This window comes from Micropterus dolomieu, linkage group LG23, assembly GCF_021292245.1.
Source record: "Micropterus dolomieu isolate WLL.071019.BEF.003 ecotype Adirondacks linkage group LG23, ASM2129224v1, whole genome shotgun sequence".
Taxonomy (NCBI): domain Eukaryota; kingdom Metazoa; phylum Chordata; class Actinopteri; order Centrarchiformes; family Centrarchidae; genus Micropterus; species Micropterus dolomieu.
Genome location: NC_060172.1, coordinates 2,388,400 through 2,403,807, shown reverse-complemented (window position 1 = coordinate 2,403,807; position 15,408 = coordinate 2,388,400). Strand labels below are relative to the sequence as shown.

Genomic DNA, 15,408 nt, shown 5'->3' with positions numbered 1-15,408 from the left:
AGGAAGTGATTCACTCCTACGTCAGCGGGAGCGTGGATACGTCATGAATCCGGACACACGGGTAGAGTTTTAATTAATTTAATGAATGTGTCGGATGTCACGTGACTGTGTTGTACTAAATATGTATTAAATATGTTGTGCAGCTCCTCATCATACTGGGAAAATTCCACATGGACCCAAAGGATCCAAAACAAACGCTGCTTCAGTCGATTTACACTTGAACTGAAACACTACTGCACCTAAATAACAAATAAAAAAGGATTAAATGTCTCAGTAAAAATAAAGAACTGAATTTAATTTGAGCTTCTGGCAATGTAAAATGTAATTGATTATCTGTGTATTTTGCATTTTTGTTACTGTAGTGAACTATGCATAAATAAAAAAATACAGAATGATTAATAATAATAATAAAAAGAATGATGAATAATAAATAATAAAACAATAAATAATGAAAAATAAACATAATGTATAACAATAAAAAAAATGAATGATGAATAATAAAACACAGTAAATAATGAAAAATAAACAATGAATAATAAGAAAAAAAAATACTAATAAAAAATAAAAAAACACAATGAATAAAACAAAATGAATGATGAATAATAAAACAATAAATAATGAAATAAAACATAATGAATAATAAGAAAAAAATGACTTATGAATAATAAAAAATAAAAAACATAATGAATAATAATTGAAAAAATGAATGATGAATAATAAAACAATAATGAAAAATAAACATAATGAATAATAATAAAAAATGAATGATGAATAATAAAACAATAAATAATGAAAAATAAACATAATGAATAATAATAAAAAAAATTAATGATGAATAATAAAACAATAAATAATGAAAAATAAACATAATGAATAATAAGAAAAAAATGAATGATGAATAATAAAACAATAAATAATGAAAAATAAACATAATGAATAATAAGAAAGAAAATGACTGGTGAATAATAAAAAATAAAAAAACATAATGAATAATAAGAAAAAAACAAAAAACATAATGAATAATAAGAAAAAAAAACATAATGAATAATAAGAAAAAAACAAAAAAAATAATGAATAATGAGAAAAAAACAAAACATTATGAGTAATAAGAAAAAAAACATAATGAATAATAAGAAAAAAACATAATGAATAATGAGAAAAAACCAAAAAATAATGAATAATAAGAAAAAAATAAAGAACAAAATGAATAATAAGAAAAAAATATATAAAATTTGCAGTAGTATTTGATGCCATTCCATCAGAAACAATAATGGGTTTTTTTTTAGAAATACAGACCTCCACATACTTCTGTCTCCCTTCCCAATCCAGTCAGGTCCCAGTTGTAAAACAAGACCAGAACACGAGGGCAAACCAAAACTACAACGTAACACAGGAAACAACTAAAAACACACCCAACCAACACAAAACCATGTTAAAAAGCGAGAACAAGGGGTCTTGACCAAGCCTCCATATATGACTTGTCTGGAACGCAGCAATAGTTTATGGAGGAGGATTTTTACCATAAAGGAACCCTTCATCCTGCAGTTAATCACCAACATACAAAGTCACCACATCTGGTGGTTTTCACCGGACAGGAAGGGGATGAAAAAGCTGTCTGACACATGTTTAGGAGGGGGAAAAAGTGCAATAAAAAAGTGCAATATTACATATAAAAAGGTGCATAAAATGGAAATACTCAAGTAAACTACAAGTACATCTAGTATAGTACTTGAGTAAATGTACTTTGTTCCCACCTCAGACTGAAGACAAATGTCATTTGTGTGTGAGTTGACCAGCAGGGGGCGCCCTAACCTCCATGCTCTTTACACAGAGAAAGGTTGTTTTCTTGTTTCTGAGTTTTGACTGGAAGGCACTCACCTCCTTCAAACCTGTGATTATAAATCACAAATATGTGTAATTAATCCAGCTATTGTTTTACTTTGCTGTGAGCAAGTTAGCACAGCATAAGTCTGATCAATCCGAACTCCATTCAGAAAACAAGCACTTTAGAAATTGTTGTCCTGCTGTCTTTCTCACAGACCTGACAAAGCATGAATTCATGTTTCACAAATTTGCATCATCTTGAACTTATTCCGGCATCATTTTGATCCATTGATTGCAATGAAATCACAGCAAAATGTTTATTTTTGGGTCATACCGCTGTAATTATCGCAGGTTGTGTTTATTCGCATTATCAGGTTGTATGTGAACTCTACAGACGAGTAGTGCAGCGATCAAACCTACAGGTGAAAAGTGACACAAAGATAAAAATCACGTTGTTCTGAATGCACAGTTTGGCCAGTGGCTCTCTGTGATTAAAAGATTCGTATAATTTTAATTTTATATCATTTTATTTATAGAAAAACATGAAATCACATCATGTGGAATAAAAAAAACATGAAATTGAGATCAGTTTAAAATGTAGATTGTTCCACATCTCATGGCTGAATTACATCACCTATTCTGTGTGTATTTATTCATGTATGTAATATTGAACCCTCTTGGTCTCCATACATGTCGGTCTCATGTTTGAACAAGTGCACAAGTCACTTTTGTCTCACTAGGATGTAATTTATTAGTGAAATATTTGTCTTTACTTTTTCCTTCCTTTGTTGGAATTTTTGTGGAGCTTTCATAAGTTTCACGCTCAAGAATTCAGACACTCAAATGAAAATAGTGGCGAGTAAATGTTGCTCACAACGAAAGCGGAAGCGATTTTGAACGCAGCTCATGTCTAAGAAGGTTTTTAAAATAAATACTGCTTCATAATTACATTTACTTTGCTACTGTGCTTAATACAGTTTTAATGTGCTTCCTACTTTTACTCTAATACTTATCAGAGGCAAATACTACATACTACGATAGTCTGATTTACTTTGCAGATTAATAATACAAAATATAATTAATAAATAATTTCTGATGTTAGTACTGACAACAAGGTAATTCAAAGTGCTTTACATAAAACATAAAAGCAACAGGAAAATATAAAAAAGTTTAAAAGCAACATAGGGAAATTGAAAAAATATACATTAATATAAAATAAAAGTTACAGTGCAGTGAACAATCAGGATGAATTTCAAAAACTATCAGTATTAAACAATGTATACATATATATAAAAATACAGAAAGTAATTAAAAGGAGCTTAATTTTTACCAATGTCAGAGGAGCAGGAGAATATTGATCATCACGGATCTCTTCAATCAAGCCCTGACACAGACTGAAATAGTTTTATGCCTCACTGTTACAGATACTATTCACGTTTGTGTGCGTCATTCAAGAAGATGGTTAGTAGCCTATGACGGTTAGCTATAGCTCTATCGATGGCTTGAACTTTGAACTTGAAGATCTCTAATTAAAAATGTCATTATCTCTGGAAAAGTTTCGTTATCTCAAGCTTTCGAGAAAATGATCCTGTTATTTAGGAAAAACAAATTGCTAGCAATTTGGGAAAATGGAGTGAATAAAATGAAGAGAATGAATTAGGTCTTCCGTAGTAATCCAATAATATAATATACATATTATTCTGAAATAGGTCATTCTGCATCATGAGTAGGCTGCTTTTGGTAAGCTCATGCTTTTACTTTGAAAGATTGTGAATGCAGGGTTTTTACTTACAGAATATTTCTATTAACTGAAGCAAAATATCTAAGTACTTCTTCTGTGTATAAGTACATGTTGTGGTGTGTAACTTGGATACCGAATGGGGCGTGTCCACTGAAGGCAGCTGGTGTTGCCTGCCAGTCAGCACTCAGGGCTGAAACCTCCCGGCTCTCTGCAGGTTGTGCTGCTGCTGCAGCAGCTTTCTCACATAATTCAAAGTCAAGTGTAGTTTTATACAAGTGGCTTCTCCGGAGCAAACAACAACTTCTGCAGCCGGACAGGAGTTCAGATTGTCGGATATAAAGAGTTCCGAGGAGGCGGAACAACCAGCCTGGTCGGGAGATATAAGCGCTTATTTTTTTTGTGCCATGTTTTTCTAACGTTACACGGATTATTTGATGAAGCCCACACCTGCAGGTAAGCTGCTTTTAATGATTCCACTTCACATTCCTCCCTCAGCTCCGCCCGGAGACAAACATTTCTCTCGGTCGCACGAACCGCAGGTCATTAACAAAAACCCGCAGATGTTTCTTTTAACTATCCGCTCAAATCGGGAAAAAAAAAATATATAATGATTTTATGAGCTCGTGGTTCAGCCTTCACAGAAAATGTAAATGCAAACCGAGGCAACATGATCTGCCCTCCTCTGCTCTGTAGAAGCAAAGGTGGCCCTTCGGTTCTTGTAAGCGGAGAACACCCGCACCGGACTGCATTGGGAATTTTACATTAAATGATTCCGTAGATATTCACAGTCAGATAGACACGAAAAAACATCATTTAACTAAGTATCGAGATCACATCTTCGTTTCGGCATACATCAATCGCACACAAATGTGTTCAATTCATTTATATTCAACTTTTATTACCACTTCTCATGTGATTTCTTGCAAAGAATTGAGCGATGCGTAGTGGTAGGCGAGAGCGAGTACTGTGAACAAAAACGAAGGTTTTACTAAGCAATTTATTGAAAATGTAGTTCCTAATGGTGGCTCATATGCCGAAATTACTAATAGTATTCAAAACAGCTCCTTACAAACCTGTGAACGTCCAGGCCAACGCGTATATTTACTGAAACACGAGTTCACCTTAAATCGCCAGAATTTTGAATGGGATTTGGCGCCCTTGTGTGTTTTGTGAGACAAATGAATGCGAAGGGCAGGTCCTCGTTTCGCATAGTGACCCAGACTTTGTCACTGACAGAAAAACCCCTGAATGAAAGACAGAAGGGAACCAGCCGAGCTAACGCTGTCGCACAGGTATGCGTGTGTGTGAAGCAGCCCGGGCAACAGGCGGTCTGTCCCCGCCCGTGTGTCCGGGGCTGCCCGGTGTGTCGGTCCCTTTTGTTTGGCTTGGCCTGAGTGGAGTCCGGTTGCCGGGGTTGACAGAGATATCACGGCTCTGTATTGTTCCAGCCGGGGTTACCGGAAGGTCTCCGCGGTGTCCTTTTTATCTCCTAACAAACGGTTCCTGTTATCTTTGACTTCAGCTGCCATTTCTGACCTGACGGGCTCGAGCTCACCTGGGAAAAACAAACATGTAGCCTCGTATAATGTTTTAATCTAATCTTTTATTCCCCTAAAAGCGGACCCACATTGATATAGTGTCAAATCTAAAGCCGGATGGACAGTGTCCTCCTGAGAGACAGGTGTAAAGTGGCTGCAGCAGCTCATTGGCTCTCCCTCAGGTCACCTGTGCAGGTGTCTCAGGTAGAGAGAACCATATTTACATTATACACAAACTGAGGCTGGTTGTGTATAAACAGCTTATAAATTTTAGACATTTGCATTCAAGTCACAGATATTGCCTGTTCTTTAAAAATATGTCATTATATATTTAAAAACTTTGACCAAGCAGGACTTTGTGACAAAGCTTGGAAATAATTTCAGGAGGTCATGAGTCCGAGACATTTTCACTGCATTGCTAGGCACTGAAATTCATAGGTCAGTTGTTTTATTTATATAAATATAAATAGTTGTGTGACGATACACTTGGGTTCGCAAGGATGAGAAGATATTTCAACACTATATTTGAGAAATATGTGACTGGAAAAAAAATCTTTTGTTCTCCTGAAGGTCACAAAATGGAAAATGACGCAGGTGCATTTAAAAATGTTTCAACTTGTCATCTTGTAATGACGTTCTACTTTCTGGGTGTGAATTATCACAAATCAAACATCATATCTGATAACTTCTAATCGGCGCTGTTTGTGTGTGACCTTCTAACTGAACTCCTCTCAACAAAGTAAACATAAATAAAAAACAGTATAAAATCTGGCCTTTCAGTGTTTCCTGGTGCGGTTGATTTTTAGCTGAGTTTTTATACAGCGGGGGCCCAAAATGCCGCCACACAAATGATTTAAAATCCCCCGCTCTCCCAGTCTGCATGTCGACGTGTCCTTGGCCAACATAATGAACCCTGAATTGCTGCCGTCGGTGTGTGAATGTGGATAAATGAGTTAATTTGCGTTTCTGATGAGCTGCACTGCCCGATACTGACTCGAATAGCTGGATCGAGTATCGTGTCAAGGGGTCGAGCGACCTGTTGGGTTATTTTACGCGTGTATTTACTACGTGATGCGTCAGCAGTGCGCTGGTAGTCCCAAAGGTTCTGCTGCAAGAGCAACCGGAGCATTTAGTTTAGCAAAGTAAGGAAGCAGAGTTTAAGTCGCTTCACACGTTACTGCCTGACTGCTGTTAGCTGTTTTTTTTCTGGAGGTCAAAGGTCGTCAGGCTCTTCAAGTGGGCACTTGAAGGACCTTTGAGCCGAATGTTGTGCAACCTGAAATGTTTTCTGTAGCTTTGTCCCGTTTTAGGAGCTTCCTGTCAGATAGTGAAGGATTAAAGTCCACAGCTGGTCCTGGATCTGTTGGGACTCTGGTCTTCATGGGAAACGACTATTTCTGGATGTTTGCCGGCCCGAAGGTCTCTGCTGCTCTTAGTAACCACTGATGGAGGAAGGTTTCAGATTCTGAACTGAACTAAAAATATGTGGAGGGAAAAAACTCGACTTCATGTCAAAGATCAGTTATTTCTTTCTTTATTTAGAGAGTAGCCAGAAAAATGTTAACTTGAATAAACTTTACACCGCTAGGCTTTAACCACGACTACAGATCCTTTCTCCCCCAAACACAGATCTGTAATCATGAGAATAAACCTAATACACAGACTCTCTACATGCACCATTTACGCTTTCTGCTGGGAAAAACTAACAAACCAACGAGTAACTCTTTATGCACACGTTACTACAAATAATTAAACAAATGTATGCATGAATGTGCAAGACAGAAAACAAACAAATCTGAATAAACAAAACAATAAATTGCAAACGAGATGAGTGAAAAGACAGATTGTTCTAATAAACAAAAACTTTAAATAACTTCTTATGTCAGGGTTTCTCTCGGCTCACACTGATCCCAGCGCCATCAAACACGTCATTTAATAATAATTAAATGACTGAAGAAAATGACAGTTATCATGTTCAAGCATGTTTAAAAGAAAATCAGCATGAACTCAAACACAAACACTAATGTGTTGATTTACAGATTTGACAGCAAGCTGTTTAAAGCTGCTCTCATGTGTAGTTCAGGGTCCTCTGCAGCTGGTGGGAACTCCTGCATATCAAATGTTTACCTTTGAGCAGAGTCCCAGTAACACCTGTTAGATTAATCACCAACTATTTTTATTATCGTCTTGAGTCATAGTTTAAAAGAAAAAAACGTCTAAATTCTCTGATTCCAGCTTCTTAAATGTGAATATTTCCTGGTTTCCTCTGTGACAGTAAAGATTGAATATCTTTGGGACAAAACAAGACGTTTAAGGACGCCATCTAACATATTCTGACTTTTTATAGATCAAACGACTGATCGATTAACGCAGAAAATAAGTGACGGATTAATCGGTGGTGAAATAACCGTTAGTTGCAGCTCTACTTACCTAAACTGGTGGATTCACTTCTACTGCTAGTAATACTAATACTAACACTACTACTCCACCATAACATACTACTACTCCACCATAACATACTACTACTCCTACACCACAACATACTACTACACCACAACATACTACTATTACTACTACACCACAACATACTACTACACCACAACATACTACTACTACTCCACCATAACTACTCCACCATAACATACTACTACTACTCCACCATAACATACTACTACTACTACTCCACCATAACATACTACTACTACTACTCCACCATAACATACTACTACTACTACTACTCCACCATAACATACTACTACTACTACTCCACCATAACATACTACTACTACTACTCCACCATAACATACTACTACTACTCCACCATAACTACTCCACCATAACATACTACTACTACTCCACCATAACATACTACTACTACTACTACTCCACCATAACATACTACTACTACTACTCCACCATAACATACTACTACTACTACTACTCCACCATAACATACTACTACTACTACTCCACCATAACATACTACTACTACTCCACCATAACTACTCCACCATAACATACTACTACTACTCCACCATAACATACTACTACTACTACTCCACCATAACATACTACTACTACTACTCCACCATAACATACTACTCCACCATAACATACTACTACTACTACTCCACCATAACATACTACTACTCCACCATAACATACTACTACTACTACTCCACCATAACATACTACTCCACCATAACATACTACTCCACCATAACATACTACTACTACTACTCCACCATAACATACTACTACTACTACTCCACCATAACATACTACTACTACAACATAAAGTAGTTTAAAGGCATTCATAAACAAACTCCAACAGAAAAACTTACTCTGGTATTTATTATATAAGTAAAAAGTCCTGAAACTAATTAGTATTATTGATTTAATCTGTTGTGTTTTAAAAAAAAGTTTTCTATTGATTTGTCCATAAAAGGTAGACAAAGGTAGTAAAAATAGTACGACATACAGTCTCTGTGGCCTGGTGATGTCACTGGGCGGCTCCTGGGAGCCCGTCCTGTTTGTGGTGTTGGTTACCATGAGGACGGCGTGATATAACCTTACCTGCCAGGTGCTGCTGGTGCGGCTGGAGGAGGGCGTGCAGGATTATGGGCTTGAAACAGGAAACTGGAGCTGATCTGGACGGGAGTCGAGTTTCACAGCTCAAAGAGGGGCGGGGCGGGGGGGATCACTATTCATTGATCTGTCTCAATAAAGTTTGGGTGTGTGTGCTGCTCTGACACCGGAGCATGGACGAGAAAACGTGCCACTGACCTCTGATCAGCTTCGATCGCTACTGACGGGCAGCGAAGTGTCGAGACGCCAGCTTTTGACATTTTACTGTGAAGGATCGATAAAGTTTGACCTTCTCCATTCAGTTAAAGAAAAAGTGGCGTTCCTGGAAAAAAAACTGCAAACATTCAGTCCTTCAGCAGGTCGTTGATTCTTTTTAAAGCAGGAACATCAAAAATACTGATCAGCTTATTGATCCTGATCATATTCTGTTACTTTTACTCCAAATTAGAGCCTGAACGAGACACATGTTTATATTCTAATATCCAGTAATGATAGTTAGACACGCTGTGATTGGTTGGTTGTTCAGAGGCATGCAGTTTATTCAGCTTATTATGATTATTTATAGATAGATATCTGACATGTATTTGTATTAATGCTCTGGTTTTCTCTCTGAAATGTGATTCAATTTGGTGCAAAAAGCAACAGGGAGCACAAAAAAAGGCAGATTGTTTTCAGGTAATTAGCAGAGATCCAGCGTTTGATCACATGTCAGAGCTTCACTGGGTTTAGTGTCATTTTAACAAGGCTGAGTGGACGTTTGTTAATCCTGACTGTGTTTTTATTCAGGAGGTCAGGCCGCTTGTTTGCACGCTGCAGCTCAGCGTTTTCTCTGCTAATCTCTAAAAGAGTTTTTATTTTCCTGCCGAGGATAAAAACTGACAGATAAAACAACAGAAACTGGAGGAACTAAAGCCTGAAGGTTTTCTCATGAAGTCTTGTGTGTTAGACGAACTGATTGTAGTTTTATCTAACTGATTTCTTTTTGTGTAAAGTTCAAATATGACGCTAGAGTTTCTATCTCGGAGGAACTTGACGTTTCGACCTTGTGTGTCTGAGCATAGTTTTTTTTTTTTTTTTTTTTTTTTTTTTTTGGTCTATTAATTACACGTTTACTGTTTTTTATTTTAATAAAATTTTTTATATATTTTAATTCTTTTAGTACACACACTTTTGCTGTTTCATTTTATTAAAATTTTTAATATATTATTTTTTTAACACACACACATTTACAGTTTTTTTTTAAATTTATTTTTTATTTATCTGATGAACCATATGAATTAAATTCACAACAAACGCACAAATTTTTATATTTTATAAATTTTTATTTAGAGCTGGACAATAATAATTATTGCAATATAATTTTTTTCCAATAACAATATAACAAATATTCAATAAATGTTTTTATTCACTTGAATCATACACAAATTGGGACTTAATTTTTCTTATTAAGATCCTTATTCTGTTGAGGAAAAAGGGCTGAAAAAGGTTTTACTCAATTTTACTTAAAGATATTTGTTGACAAAGATTTTATCAAATATTTTGAATGTTCTATCTCAGATTTGTGATGTGATCCACTGTTTGGCATCAAGTGTTGACCATAAAGAAAAGTTTAAACCACAATTAAGCAAGCAAAAATCAGCCTTTAAACTTGAAAGAAAAAACTATTTGATACTTATTGTGATAATTATCGATATCGAAAGATGTGAAACTTTTTATCATAACAATGTTTGACCGTATTGTCCAGCACTATTTTTATTATATTTTTTAACACAAACACACACTTTTACTGGTTTTCTTACTTTATTTAATGAAATGTAGGAAATAATTGTTCTTTTGTAATTTATTTGTAGTTCTGGCAGTATTGTTGTTTTACATTTATGCCAGTAAAGCTAAATTGAATTGAATAAGCTGATGTGCAGGTGTGTTGCTCTGACGTCGGGAATGAAAAGTCAATCAATCACAAATAATTCATCCAAAGTCAAACAGAGTTTCCTGTGAAACCTTTTTTAAAGCTGCAATCAATCATTTAGTCGATCAGCAGTAAATTAATCTGCAGCTATTTTTATTATCAAGTCAATGTTTTAGTAATTATTTTAAGCAGCTTTAATTAAAATTAGCTGCTTCCAGATGTTTCAATGTGAGGATTTGATGCTTGTCTTTGTTATAAACCTTAATTATAAATCCGACATTCTTTACTTCACATACTTCATTTACAGCCCTACTTTATTTGAAACAAGCTTATATCAGACCCAGACATTTATTATTATTATTATTATTATTATAGTTTATTACTTTCCTCTGTTCAAATGTGGTGATAAATTCAGTTTAATGTCCATTTTCTCCTGGACGCTAACAGGAGCTCGCCAGCGATGGAAAATACTGGAATAATGGTTGAAATGTGTTTAATAACACTTGATCTTTATTTATTTGCGCCTCAGTCCATGTGTGAATACCAGTATCTGTTTGTGGGATTCAGACACCGAGGTGCTGTTAGGCCACGTTGACCTTTGTACCCGTTTGTACCTGCGTCTGTTCCTGCAGATAGTCACTCTGTAAACATTACAGTCAGACAGGAAGTTCTCCTGAGCTCTGATCCGAACTTCTCTGTGGGCTGCCTGAGCACCTGTACCCGCCCCACTTACAGTACAGACACAGATTGTTGTTCTGGTTTGTGGGTCACAGCTGACTGGATCAGACTCTGGTTCAGTTGGCGTTTCTGGTTTGGTGCAGGGACGTTTGTGTTCTCGCAGGATTTCATGGTGGTTTCTTAGTCATGTGCCTCCCTGTTGACAGGAAACTGTATTTATTGTGGCTGCTTGTGAGGGTTGTTGCAGCCACCTGTGCATGATGAGCGATAAGGCCCACATCATGTCCCGGTGGATGTTATTTATATCACGGTAGCAGTGTATGGATGGGATACTACCACATCAGCAGAGCAGTAACGCAGGTGTTCAGCTGATTATCCACCTGTCATTCATCGTAACGTACAAAGCTGCTTTCAAACCTGAGTGAATTTAAAAAGTTAGGTCGTTTTCTGTAAGATCAATGATGGATCTGAATATGTAGTACTTTTTACTTTTGATACTTGAGTACTTTTAAAACCAGGTACTTTTTTACTTGAGTAATATTTTAGTGTGGCATCTTTAGTAATGTAGGACAGTTGAGCACTTTTAGTAGCTTTATGGAGGAAGAACTGTTTCCACATTTACCTTCAAACACATTATTTGCAGAAGGTTTTGCTTCAACAGGAAATAATTTAAAGTCAGTGATGAATCATGAATTTTTAATAAAACATTAAAATCTCAAACTACATTTTGCGTTTGGTCACAAATCTTCCTGTGATCCTGTTGGGACGGACAGGAACTAATATTATGAATGAACCTCAAACAGACGCTCCACCTATCAGAGGAGAAGTCATAAACTCTGGAACTTTAATGCTCTCGCTTTAGATAAAAAAACTTTATTGATCCCTGTGGTTGACGTGGGTGTTATCCGCTGTAAACGGCACCACAGCTATAATTATAAATATAATCACCAGCCAATATTTACATAGTAACTGGACAAGCTCCACATTAATGCATCAACAATTATAATCCAATGACATAATTTACATTATTCTTGTACTTTTTGGTACTTTAAAGGGGCTATATGTAAGTTTTTCAATGAAATAAATCTAATTTTCATTGCCTTATTGTCAATGGGCTCAAAACTCACTCAGAAATGAAGCATACGCCTGTTTTCACGTTAGCTTGCAGGCTAACACCGAGCAGTTGCTAACGTTATCCGGTGCAAAGTTATATAACGTTAGCTTTCCACATTACTTTACCAACAAACGTGACCCATGTTACTATCATGTGTACCACTGTTGATTTAGCCTGCAAGAAAGAATGTAACGGTAAAAAGCAAACGTGGAGCGATTTGTTTCCTAACGTTAGCCTATAGCGATGCAGCCAGGAGCAGCCAGCTAACGCTACAGTGGCTCGGACCTGCCGCTGTTTGCTTCGTAACGTTCAGTTTATGTTTATTGTGGTTTTTATATACAGTCTATGAGTTTTACCAATAACGTTACTCAGGTACACAGCTTCTCCACCTGAGTCGCTCTAACGTGACCCACATAACATAAAACACTGCAACAAAACGGGGACAACAACCCAAAGGAAGGAAGAGCCATCCACTGACACTAGTTACAGTAAAGTTACTGCGGTCTTATTATTATAAAGTGTGACACAGTCTCATTATAATATTCAGTGAATGAAAGGTACGGCGCCGGTGTTGATCTGCCTCTGAGACGGGAACGTCGAAGTAACAGAACCTGAACATGTCTGAGTGAAAAGCCACAGCCTGCGTGCCGGTGATCCTGCGTTTATTTCTGTATGAAAGTGGTTGTGTTTCGGATTCTGCTCGCTCATGACTTCAAGCGAGCACGCGTATGAGGACACACTTGGTTGCAATCTTAGAACCGCACCGCTAGTGGCTGCTGGAAAATGCATAATGCCCCTTTAAGTATGTTTTGATGCCAGCGCTGTTGTACTTTATGTAATGCAAGGCAGGTTTATCTGTACAGCACGTTTCAGCAAAAAGGCACTTGAACGTTTTAAAACAATAACATTAATTATCGCGATATCATCTTCCTCTATAGTAAAACAAATGTTCTATAAATGTCACAAATCAATTTTCCGCCACATTGATGAGTGTCGGATGGATTTCTTTGGTTTTATTGTGATATTATTTTATTATTTAGAGAACGGTTGATCAAAATATTGTTTCTTTATTGACTTGTATTTATTGAGTTTTGATTTTAGCAAATACAAAGACTCATATTAATAATCAAACCCCCACCTCAAGGGGAAAAAACAAACAAAAAAACAAGAGATCTAAAACAACCAAACGCTGTAACCACATTACGTAAATGAGATATTAGACAGCTCAGCGCTCTTATAGGTTTCATCAAGTTGCATCTGCATTCCTTAAGAATATTTTACCTTCAAGTTTCCTAAGACTCCCCGAGTTCGCAGTTCCTCAAATGAAAGAAAGGGATTCCATCTATCGAGAGCACAATTGTAAGTCGCTTTGGATAAAAGCTAATTAATATTATTATTATTATTATTATGAGAATAATAAACTATATTTAATAAACAACTCTTTCTTGCTATAAGTCCTCAAACTAGTTACACCATACAAACAAAATGTATGCAATCTGCAGTAGACAGACTTGATATAAAACAGACAATGTGTTTTTATACACTGCTCAAAAAAATAAAGGGAACACTAAAATAACACATCCTAGATCTGAATGAATGAAATAATCTCATTAAATACTCCTTTCTTTACATAGTTGAATGCGCTGACAACAAAATCACACAAAATTATCAATGGAAATCAAATTTATCAACCCATGGAGGTCTGGATTTGGAGTCGCACTCAAAATCAAAGTGGAAAACACTACAGGCCGATCCAACTTTGATGTAATGTCCTTAAAACAAGTCAGAATGAGGCTCAGTAGTGTGTGTGGCCTCCACATGCCTGTATGACCTCCCTACAACGCCTGGGCTCCTGATGAGGTGGAGGATGGTCTCCTGAGGGATCTTCTCCCAGACCTGGACTAAAGCATCCACCAACTCCCGGACAGTCTGTGGTGCAACGCGGCGTTGGTGGATGGAGCGAGACATGATGTCCCAGATGTGCTCAGTTGGATTCAGGTCTGGGGAACGGGCGGGCCGGTCCATAGCATCAATGCCTTCCTCTTGCAGGAACTGCTGACACACTCCAGCCACATCAGGTCTAGCATTGTGTTGCATTAGGAGGAACCGCACCAGCATATGGTCTCACAAGGGGTCTGAGGATCTCATCTCGGTACCTAATGACAGTCAGGCTACCTCTGGCGAACACATGGAGGGCTGTGCGGCCCCCCAAAGAAATGCCACCCCTTACTGACCCACCGCCAAACCGGTCATGCTGGAGGATGTTGCAGCAGCAGAACGTTCTCCACGGCGTCTCCAGACTCTGTCACGTCTGTCACATGCGCCAGTGGCAAATTAGCCAATCTTGGTGTTCTCTGGCAAATGTCAAACGTCCTGCACGGTGTTGGGCTGGAAGCACAACCCCCACCTGTGGACGTCGGGCCCTCGTACCACCCTCATGGAGTCTGTTTCTGACCGTTTGAGCAGACACATGCACATTTGTGGCCTGCTGGAGGTCATTTTGCAGGGCTCTGGCAGTGCTCCTCCTGCTCCTCCTCGCACAAAGGCGGAGGTAGCGGTCCTGCTGCCGGGTTGTCGCCCTCCTACGGCCTCCTCCACGTCTCCTGATGTACCGGCCTGTCTCCTGGTGGCGCCTCCGTGCTCTGGACGCTACGCTGACAGACACAGCAAACCTTCTTGCCACAGCTCGCATTGATGTGCCATCCTGGATGAGCTGCACTACCTGAGCCACTTGTGTGGGTTGTAGACTCCGTCTCATGCTACCACTAGAGTGAAAGCACCGCCAAAACATCAGCCAGGAAGCACAGGAACTGAGAAGTGGTCTGTGGTCCCCACCTGCAGAACCACTCCTTTATTGGGGGGGTCTTGCTGATTGCCTATAATTTCCACCTGTTGTCTTTTCCATTTGCACAACAGCATGTGAAACTGATTGTCAATCAGTGTTGCTTCCTAAGTGGACAGTTTGATTTCACAGGAGTGTGACTGACTTGGAGTTACACTGTGTTGTTTAAGTGTT

General features: G+C 37.8%; 1 protein-coding gene across 1 annotated transcript in view; it reads left to right on the top strand.

Moving 5' to 3' along the window:
• Positions 1 to 3,760: 3,760 nt before the first annotated feature.
• Positions 3,761 to 15,408, top strand: part of eps8a (epidermal growth factor receptor pathway substrate 8a) — a 109,836-nt gene continuing 98,188 nt past the window's right edge. The window contains exon 1 of the mRNA XM_046040449.1: positions 3,761 to 4,018. The gene's annotated coding sequence lies outside the window, so the exon portion shown is untranslated. The remainder of the gene's footprint in view (positions 4,019 to 15,408) is intronic.